Raw genomic sequence first — 10,265 nt, 5'->3', positions numbered from 1 at the left:
TGGCGAGTTTTATATGGCTTTTTTGGCTGCAGTCGCTCTTCTTCCGTGTTTGTGTGCACACCCGATCCGCCAGCGATCGGCGTGGACAACTGGATGTACGAGGGATTTTCCGGATGGCTGTGGTCATGTTTGTGGCTTTGGGTGTCGGGGTACTGGGCGACGGACTATCGGATCAGGTTTATACTCCTTCATTTGGCTTCGGTTTGCTGAAAAACGCTAAAAAAACAGGATGCAGTATCAGTCCTAAGGTTCTCTGCTTCGGGCAGTAATTTTTCCAGGTCGGGTACTCGAAAACTGTATTCAAGCCTCACTTGAAACTGATACATTGTGGAGATTTGTACGGGATGCGTTATTTCACGCATCAACTATCCTAAATGAGAAAAAAGTTGTGTTTTCAGATCGTCGAAATCATCTCACTATGAACCGCCACTTATTGTCAATGGTCGTGAGAACATCGACTAAAGCCCGTCCAAACAAAGCGTTTTGTCTGTCTCCAGCTAGATCGGACTAGACCCGGTTGTCACCTGTCTCCCAGCACCAAGAAGTACAAGCGACTGACAGCTGGCTTTTCGTTTGGTTTGAACTATATATGCACGGGTACTTGAAGGTACCGTGTGTGGCTCAAAGCTAACTTCGACGTACGAGCAGTTGTCAACTTAGTCTTAGTTGGGTTGCACCATCAAAAGCCCAATTCATCATCCAGACATTACGCACACGTTCTCCCTTCTTGTGCTCTGAATCTGTCATATGCCCATTAAATGCTAATTCCCTGCTATTCTCTGTATAACAACAGTCGCAGCTAGCGCCTAATGGCAGTTTTTTACCATGCACCATTCACCTCTTGGAGCTGGCAGCAGTGACTTGATGACTGACGAACCCTCCCCATAACTTCCTGTTAAGTGGACGTAGATTTCAGTTAAACTGCAGTTCTTATTGATTATCTTGGAGGCTGCTACTCGGCCGCTTATTACTTTTTTACTGTCCCTGTTCACATTAACCCACCCCCTTTGTACAACGAAGACCCTATGTTCACATTCTTTTGGTAGGGTAAAAACTACCGCTATGTAATCACCTGTTCCAAACAGTCCAACGGCTAGCCTCCCTGCCAGCCACCTTCGCGAGAGTCCTTCCCTTCCCGAAATTGGGCGCCTACTCTGGCTCAGCTAGCAATTAATTTCTGAGTCACCAAACAACTTCACCCTATTCCGAGTACATTTAGCATGCTGTCAACACCTTTTTTGCTTTTCTCCTTGACACCGTTTTATCTGATACCTCCTGTCACTCACCAGACGATACTGCTCTCATCCTACTGCCTCCTCGCTTCCAGACTTCCAACTTCGGCTGTAGTTGACCAAACGCCCCGCACAACCGTTATTCGTTCAATCTGGCTGGTCCCCGGTCTACACTCTCATGGTCCTCCAAATGGAGCGAGATTATAAATGACCTGGATCGGCCTGCCTTCATCTATGTTAGTCTCTTTGCCCGACCCAGATACAGCTTCCAAAGATATGCGTATTCCCTCCTCGATGGCAGCATCCTTGATGACTGTAACGGGCCTGTCCATAAACTGAAATCTGTTGGTGCATTGATGGCATGGCCATACACAGCGTGATGGCAACTATTTCTTCAGAGTCCCGACAAAAACCCTCGCCCACTCAAGACTGTAAATGCAACTGCGAGCGAAGTGTAGGATACTTTGGATGAGGTAACATCGCCAGTGCAGGACGGGAGAATACCTCAAATGAAATCGCTCAACATTTAGAGGGGGCAAACTGAAATAGCAGTGCAAAAGCAGGTCGGTTAAATTCAAACAACTGTTTCAGATGGTTGAAAAGAAACAGTCCCTGGGGTGGTTGTGACGGGTTGAAAATTTTTCTCGTCGGACAACTGAAGAAAGGCAATGTAGAAATGTTTTGCCAGTATAAGCGTGCTTTCATTTAGGATTCGTTTCTGCATCCGCCTGGCTCTTGTGCAGGAGTTGACGAATATCCTCCTCCGGAAAGATCATGTGAGTTAGAGGCAATTCGTAGTAACGTCTTGACAAGATGTGACATGGCAGGGTGAATGTGGCGGAACGTAGGTCTGTGTTGTGTTCACCGTACGCTTTTGATACCACTATTGGGTCAGTCATGGGTTCCTCATCCCTGTCCATCAAGGGAGTGGCCTATTTCTCATTTACTTAAATAGCACATTTTTGTTTCTCCGGGCGAGGTGTAGTGAGATGACTTGTTTTGCATGTTCCAATGGCGATTTCTGACTCACACAGGTTCCGCATTTTACGAAATGCTAGCTTGTCTCCAGGTTCACCTGTATTTACGTTTTACAAAACTAGCCAGGATTTCTTTCAGAGAAGGCGACGAATCCTTTCAGGCAGCTTTTTATTACACCCGTCTTCGGGCTGCTGTTAGGATCTAGTGCTCTTCAGCCCCATATGTATTCAGGATAATGCTCCCGCAAAGGGCTTTCACTTAAGCTGGTCCCGGATTATGCTGATCGAGAGAAATGAGTATTCTTGAGAAGTCTGTACGACAGAAGTTTCGAGTTAACGTTTGAGGTTTGGGATTATCAGCCTAACAGCAGATGAAATCGGAGGTCAATATGTCATAGTGGAGCGGTAATTATCACTTGAGCACAGGTGACAACCGAATTCAGGAAGGGTGGTAGTTGGCCTGCGCGGTAACTGGCGGATGCGACAATATGTTAGGTTCGGACGTTCTGTTGGACGGTGTGGTCATTACTGATGCAAAATATCAACTTGACCCGATCCGCAGAGGTTCCGTTCAGAAAGCCTTTGGAGCAGTAAACCACCAAGTGATGTGTGAAGTGGTAGCTGGAGTACAGTACTCAAGGGTTTTCATGAGGATCTGGTTATTTTTTGGCGGACTTGAGGGTAACGGTAGACAAGGGTAAGAAAATCGGTCCCTCGAAACGGGGTTTGAATTAACATCTTACCACAGAAAAGTGCGGGGAGGGTGTCAGAAAGGGCAATGGAGATGAGCAAAGCCACCCCTAGAAGAAAGCAGCCCTGTCTGCCCTATCGCGTTTTGAGTAAGTTCGGAAAAAAGCGGATATCTGGACAGCTTGGTTGAGTTATTCGAAAGCAGTCTCACGCGGACAAAAATTTGCCATCAAAATGGGAAAAGGTTTATTTTCCAAACTGTAGAGAGGATGCTGATTGGGGATAATCGAATCGTCACGACCCGAATGCGATAGGCAGCAACACAACAGGGAGGAGGGCGCAACCAACGAAGAACGCTTATTACGTCAAAAGTCATCGCAGTGGTGGCAACCGAAAAAATCTATGACGATGGTTGTAGAGGTCACTCATCAGATCACGCGTCCCTTACACTCAGACCGCGTGACCATCCCTGTCCAACTTGCAATCTGGGCCAACAACTTGTGCACTACAACTTCTCATCCATTTTGTTTGCGTGGCTGCCGCTTGAGTAGAGCACCAGGCTTGTGAACTTCAACACATCAGGTCAAGTCGTATTCATGTTCGTGCAAGCATTAAACACGCAGGGACGCCTCTCTCCTCACACTGCAAAAAATGAACGGGCATAAAACCGGGATAACAAACACATTCGTGCGCACAGGGCAGGAAATCAGTAAATATCTGCAAGTCTCCATGGACAAATACGAAACACATTTAGCAGGTATACTGCAGAGGAGACACCTGAAGTTGGCTGCACGTGCTGTCCAGTCGCATCTTTTGGCGCTCCGACTGCGATACAGTCGGGCCGACAAGAACCGCAAAGCGTCCACACCCACGCATACGTCGAACCAACCGACCAACACGTGCAAACGCGCAACGCGATCCGCTGCGGAACCAAAGAACACGGCCGTGCCAAACCCGACCGAGACCTTGACTCATCCAATCATGGAACAATCACCTCACGGTCATTGCGCTGTTTGCCAAGGCCCGGTAAGTCGAGACACCACCGTAGTTAATTGTGCATTTTGCAAATTACTGGTGCATGCGCGTTGTGACAATACCCTGACTGATCTGAGCGCTCAGATGATTAATGACCCAAAGCATCCATCTATCTGTTATCGATGCACTATGTGTAGAGCCTCCAATGTCGATACTGGCCAAGTAGATATACCGACCACTATGGGCTTTAGAGCAAACAGAGAGACGGAGGATAAAATATCCCATTTGGAAAAACAAATACAAGAACTCAGAGAGCTTCTGCTGCCCCTAGTTAACCAGACAACTGATGTAAAATCAGCGAAGGCATCTAGGTCAATGGCAGACGCTGCTTGCACTCCGAGGACTGTTGAGGAAACCAGACCAAACAGCACCAAGACAAAAAAGACGAATGTTACTGAACCTGAGCCAGCGGAACTCAACAGTATACACAAGAACATGGGAATTGTCGGTTGCCCCGCATCGAAGGTTACCGACCATACTAGGAAACTGAAACCGAAACCTAAACTAAGCGTAATATGCACTAATATCAAGGAGCCAAGCGACTCACTATTATCGGCTAAGCATAAGCACGATATGGAAGAATGGTTAAAGCTGTGCAATCGAATACAGCTTGATCCCATCGAACCAGTCTCGCTGACTCGCCTGAGCCGACCGCCGAAATCGCATCATCAAGACAAACCCAGACTTCTCAGAGTAACTGTTAAGACAGAAAAAGAATTAGAAAATATACTGTTGTCAGCATTTCGACTCCAGAGCGATTCGGAAAATAGCGCGCGAGTTCATGCTGACGTACCATGGACAGAACGATCTCGTAATGTCGAAAATCAAGCGACTAATAATCGTGCTGATGATCGGAGCTTGATCATTCTGGGTGTCCCTGAGATTGACGATGCCTCCGATAAAACGGCACGCATTTCACATGACGTTCTACAGTGGAAGTTTCTGAGTAGTACGCTCGAAACGGAAGAGGTGGCAGTAGTTGATGCTTTCAGAATTCCTAAATCGGAAAAATACATGGGAAACGGCCCTAGACCCTTAAAGCTGACATTTCTTCGTGCCGAAATGGCCAACTTGGTGAAAGCTCAGTGGCGAAGGCACCGTAATTTGCTTCCGAGGGAACTGAGAATAAGCTCACCTAAACGCTCAAACGCATCTGCTGATACGATTCGGACTGGCGAAATAGGAACTATTCAAACGCAAACGATCACTGATGAATACCAACAAACCACGGTTGGTATTCAGACTATGATGGAAAAATTGGGGTCAAAAAACGATTTACCAAAAAACGAATCACTGCTGGCTCCCCGGGAGTCGTGCGTTGCAGCACAGCAGAATTAACCACAACGACTAGCCTTAAGTGCCTCTATACAAATACCCAATGTCTGCCCAGTAAAGTGGCAGAATTAAACGCCTTTTGCGACCAATACAAACCTCACTTGGTGGCAGTGACTGAGACTTGGTTGCAAGCGGAAATATCGGACAAGGAAATCGAAATTACAAACATGAGTGTTATACGACACGATCGAGCCACCCATGGCGGTGGAGTTGCACTATATTATGACAGTAGTCTTCAATGTGCTGAAATACCTGACGCTAATCTCATCCTTGAAGATACCCTCTGGTGTATGCTGAAGTCAAACAAGATAGATGCGTGCATTATTGGTGTCATTTACCGCTCTCCAACCGCAATGGACACTCACACATTCAGTATATGTGACCGAATCCGTCGCGTATGCTCTTACTACTCCATTCCCATTCTCATTATGGGTGATTTCAATTTTCCCCAGCTTTTCGTCGCTTCATACTCGCTCAACTCAGTTGAAGCACACTTTCAGGAGCTGTTAGATTTGGTACCTTTATTCAACCATGTTAACGAATGTACGAGGTTTCGTGGAACAGATCAACCTTCGTTACTTGACCTTATACTAACTAGTGAGCCATTTATGGTTGAACAAATCATATATAGACCACCACTGGGAAAGAGCGACCATCTCGTGCTCTTGTTCGATTTCACTTGCTCCTCCGTACGTTTAAGCGACCCACATAAATATGTTCTGAAGACCAATTTTCGGGAGATAATCTCAGCCTTCCAGGACCTAAATATGCTGGATGACGAACACGAAAATACTAATAGGCGATGGAAATCATTCATAGCCCAGCTGCAGACCTTGATTGCAGACAATTCGACAGAGGTGCCTCGAGCCACCTGCGTACAGATGTTCACAGTGAGGAGTCGAACAAGAAAATGGATTACAGAACGTAACATCGCTTGGTTTCAATATAAAACGAACCGGACCGACGAACACTGGGAGTCGTACCGAAAGTTGCGGAATAAAGTCACGTCACTAATCAAGGAAGACAAACTACAACAGCAATTCAAATTGATGACTAGGATGGAGAAAAACCCCAAACTATTGTATCAATTCGTGAATGCGCAGGCTAAAGTTAAACCAGGTATATCTGCCATAAAGACAGAATCGGGAATGACTGCAAATGCGTTTGAAACAGCTAATGCCCTTGCCACATTTTATGCTTCCGTGTTTTCTCCTGAAGATACCCGCGCTCCTATACAAACTGTGGAGGTACTAACGGACGAAACTTTATCGGACGTGCATATTGATCGGGCTAACATTGTCAAACACCTTCGCGGCTTACAGGTACACACTTCACCTGGTGGGGATGGCGTTACACCACTGCTTCTGCGCCACTGCGCTGAACCACTTAGCTATCCTCTGGCTAAACTGTTCGCTAGTTCTCTGGAAGAAGGGTTGGTACCAGAGGATTGGAAATGCGGGATAATAGCCCCCATATTCAAAGGAGGTATCAGAACGTGTGCATCTAACTACAGACCTGTCACTCTTCTCCCAGTAATATCAAAAGTAATGGAACGAATTATAGCAGAAGCCCTGAAATCGCACCTTGAAATTCACTCCTTGTTGAGCGATAAACAACACGGATTTCGACAGAATCGTTCTTGTTTATCCAATCTCCTCGTGACACTCGATGACTGGACACGAGCAGTCGATGCGGGAGTTACTGTACATGCCTGTTACTTGGATATATCCAAAGCCTTTGATCGAGTCGATCACAGTATCCTTCTTCGGAAACTTGAAATGTATGGCGTGACGGGAAATCTGTTGAGCTGGCTGAAAGACTATTTGAGTGACCGTTCGGTCCAAGTTCGTGTCGATGGAGCGTTTTCCGATAAAATTGCCGCCACAAGTGGTGTCCCTCAGGGTTCGGTTCTTGGTCCAATTTTGTTCCTGGTATACATGAATGACCTGCCGAAACTTCTGCAGTGCAAAACCGTACTTTTTGCTGATGACATAAAAATCTGGTCTGAAATTCATGGAAAGGCTGATTGTGATGCGCTACAGCAAGATCTGCAAAGAATCGACGAATGGTCCATCCAAAACCGGCTGCCGCTGAATTTCCAGAAATGCAAACTCATAAATCTGGGGAAGAGCTACCACTTCCCATACAAACTGGGATCCAATGAACTGGAATGGGTGGCTGAGGAAAAAGACCTCGGCGTCTGGATTTCTAGCAACCTGAAGCCGAGTAAACACTGTCTATCAGTATATCGCAAGACCTCGGCACTGCTCGGGATGCTTAGGAGAATATTTTATCGTTTTACGCCTGAAATTCTCCCTATTATCATGAACACATATCTCCGGCCGACAATGGAATACGCGATCCAAGCCTGGTCTCCATGGCTGCAAAAGGATACACAACTGCTAGAGCGTATCTACCACCGCGCGACCAAGCTGGTCATTGGCCTCCGAAACGTTCCCTACAGTGAAAGGCTACGTAAACTCGATTTGTTTGATTTAACTTATCGGCGTATACGAGGAGACCTCATCCTGATGTTCAAGATAATAAGCACCCCTAATCACCCTTTAAAACATTTGTTCACAGTTAATTTGGCCCGACAGACCCGACGGAATCCATTGGTCGTTGACATTCCATGTCCCCGCATTAACTGTCGGCGCTACTTTTTTTCAGTCCGCGTATCCCTCACGTGGAACAAACTACCAACATCTGTTGTGGATTGCGGTAACCTCGAGACTTTCAAACATTCGCTTGACGAATACATAAGATCTCACCCAACTTCCCTCATCAACATTTGAGATGCAGATTACAAACAATAGAACATATATGTCATATCATTCCGTTTATCTGTATCCATACACACACACCAATATCCTTTGGTCATTGTAAAGCAAAATGCTTTTTAGACCAATATAACCTTGATTTACCTTGATTTACGTCCCGCTTCCAGAACTTTACTCAGAACTCTCAATGTCCTCAAACGATAAGTTCCTATTGGCTTACTGCACTTTTCGCATTGTGTCTATTTTTATCAAGTGCACCTTACCTTATTTATTCCCAACTAGCATATTGTCAGACATGATCATAGTATTACAGTCAGAATAAAAGCATGACTGATGAGGGTTTTGAATAATGGGAATTTCCTGAGAAAAGGACGGTGACTTGGACAGTATTCATTAACGAAGTAGACTTGATCACACCTGAGGTGGCATGGGTGGGGACCTAAAATTACAAGGACTCTTTATCTCCCTATGGAGAACATACCAGATGACACACGATCTGATCACTGGGATTTTAAAGTTGCAGGCAAAAACAAATATGAGTGAGGGTACAACAAAAGGATCCCTGTCTAGAATGTGACAAAAAACAAAAAGGCCTGAAACTTCAGGAAATGTGGAGCCAGAATAATGGATCTGGAGGGGCAGCAGAACTGCCACGACATGGCCGGCCAATTCGAACTAAAGCACAAAACCGTCACTAGGGCTTCATGGCCTCGGGCTGTTGGGCGTATGGTCACGGAAAGCGTACGTGTGGGTGGTGAAGTGGGGTAATATGCAGTATGGACAAATGGTAGTGGGAAACTCAGAATCACAGTGTGTAGCAAAAATTGAGCGACTCACTAGTGTTGCTGCTGGCGCAGGGTCGACTGTAAAAGTTACTTGGGAGAACGAGTTCACGCAAACTGTACGAAAATTGACTAACTAGGTGAAAAGTACGGATGAAAGTCGCCGAGACCTTTGCACCCGACAGAAGGTTCGGCAGACTGCAATGAACGCCTCCCGGTGGTGGCTGGTGACAAATAAGGACTGATTGTGGACGCCGGTAAGGGAATGAGTGGGGGAGGGTGCGGACAAACAGGAAGTGAACAATTGCAAGTGTGCTATCAAACTGGGTATTACAGTGCCGTACCGTCACTGCACTTAGATACTTCGGTTTCCAGACATCCCCGTAACGGACTTCGCGATTGGGGTAGTTAGGCTGAAATGCGCAGTTCAGTGACCAGCGGGGTGTTGTGCATTTTTCGGAGGATTTCTCAGGGTGAGCAAAACCAATGTACTATCGCGCGCAGTATTCGTTGTTGTTTTTTTCAGTCGTTCGTAAGCACAAATCAGGTGGAGGGAACAACGGCCAAACAGACCGTCCATAGCGCATATTACCACGGGTCGAAGCTTGGGAAGAAGATGAAATGAGATGAGATCAATAAAGTCTGGAGAGTTATAGGGGTCATCAGACAAGATTTAGTCCGTTAATAGGGAGAAAATGAATGCCTACCAAGTGGATTATTTGTTGTGGACGAGTATCTACTGTTGATGTTTGTCTGTTTTGTGAATTCATGTCTTACGCTTAGATTATCGTACGGAAACTTAGCTCCGTCTTTAATTTGCCTCCTCGGAGGTTCTGGTAATACGCGACACTCGAAGATACCGGTTAATCAGCACACAATTTTAGACCTGAGACAGCTTAACCTAAGCCAAGGGCAAGAGACTTATATCGAATGCCACATTTTTCGACTTCCTTAAAGTTCTCAAAAGCGTTTGATAAGGTCCCAGACGCCCCGCTGCCCTACCAACTCGAGTTTTACGGGATTAAAGGGGGAAACATACTGGATCAAGGTGTCCCTATCAGACCGATTATTCCGAGTGAAAGTATGTTCTATCTTCTCTTATCTAATGCCGGTCTTCCTTGGAGATCATCAGGACTCCTTTCTGGGACCACTGCTGTTTCTGATCTACGTCAACGACCTCCCAGATGCTCCAAGATGGCAAGTTTACTTTTTGCGGACGACTTGAAATCTTGGAGTTCCAAGGCCACTGCCCTGCAAACAGATGTAAATGCTGCAAAGCAGCAGTCCTTGGACATCCATCTTCCTCTGAATGAAGAAAAGTGCGTCCATATGTCGTTTTGAGGGGAAGCAGCGAATGCCTTTGTCATGCATTGTGAGAAAAGACCAGAAAACATCATGAGGATAGATCCCAAAAAGGATAATAATAATAATAAT

The sequence above is a fragment of the Opisthorchis viverrini genome (assembly GCF_000715545.1).
Source record: "Opisthorchis viverrini unplaced genomic scaffold opera_v5_277, whole genome shotgun sequence".
Taxonomy (NCBI): Eukaryota; Metazoa; Platyhelminthes; class Trematoda; order Opisthorchiida; family Opisthorchiidae; genus Opisthorchis; species Opisthorchis viverrini.
Note: the sequence above shows the minus strand (reverse complement) of the source record.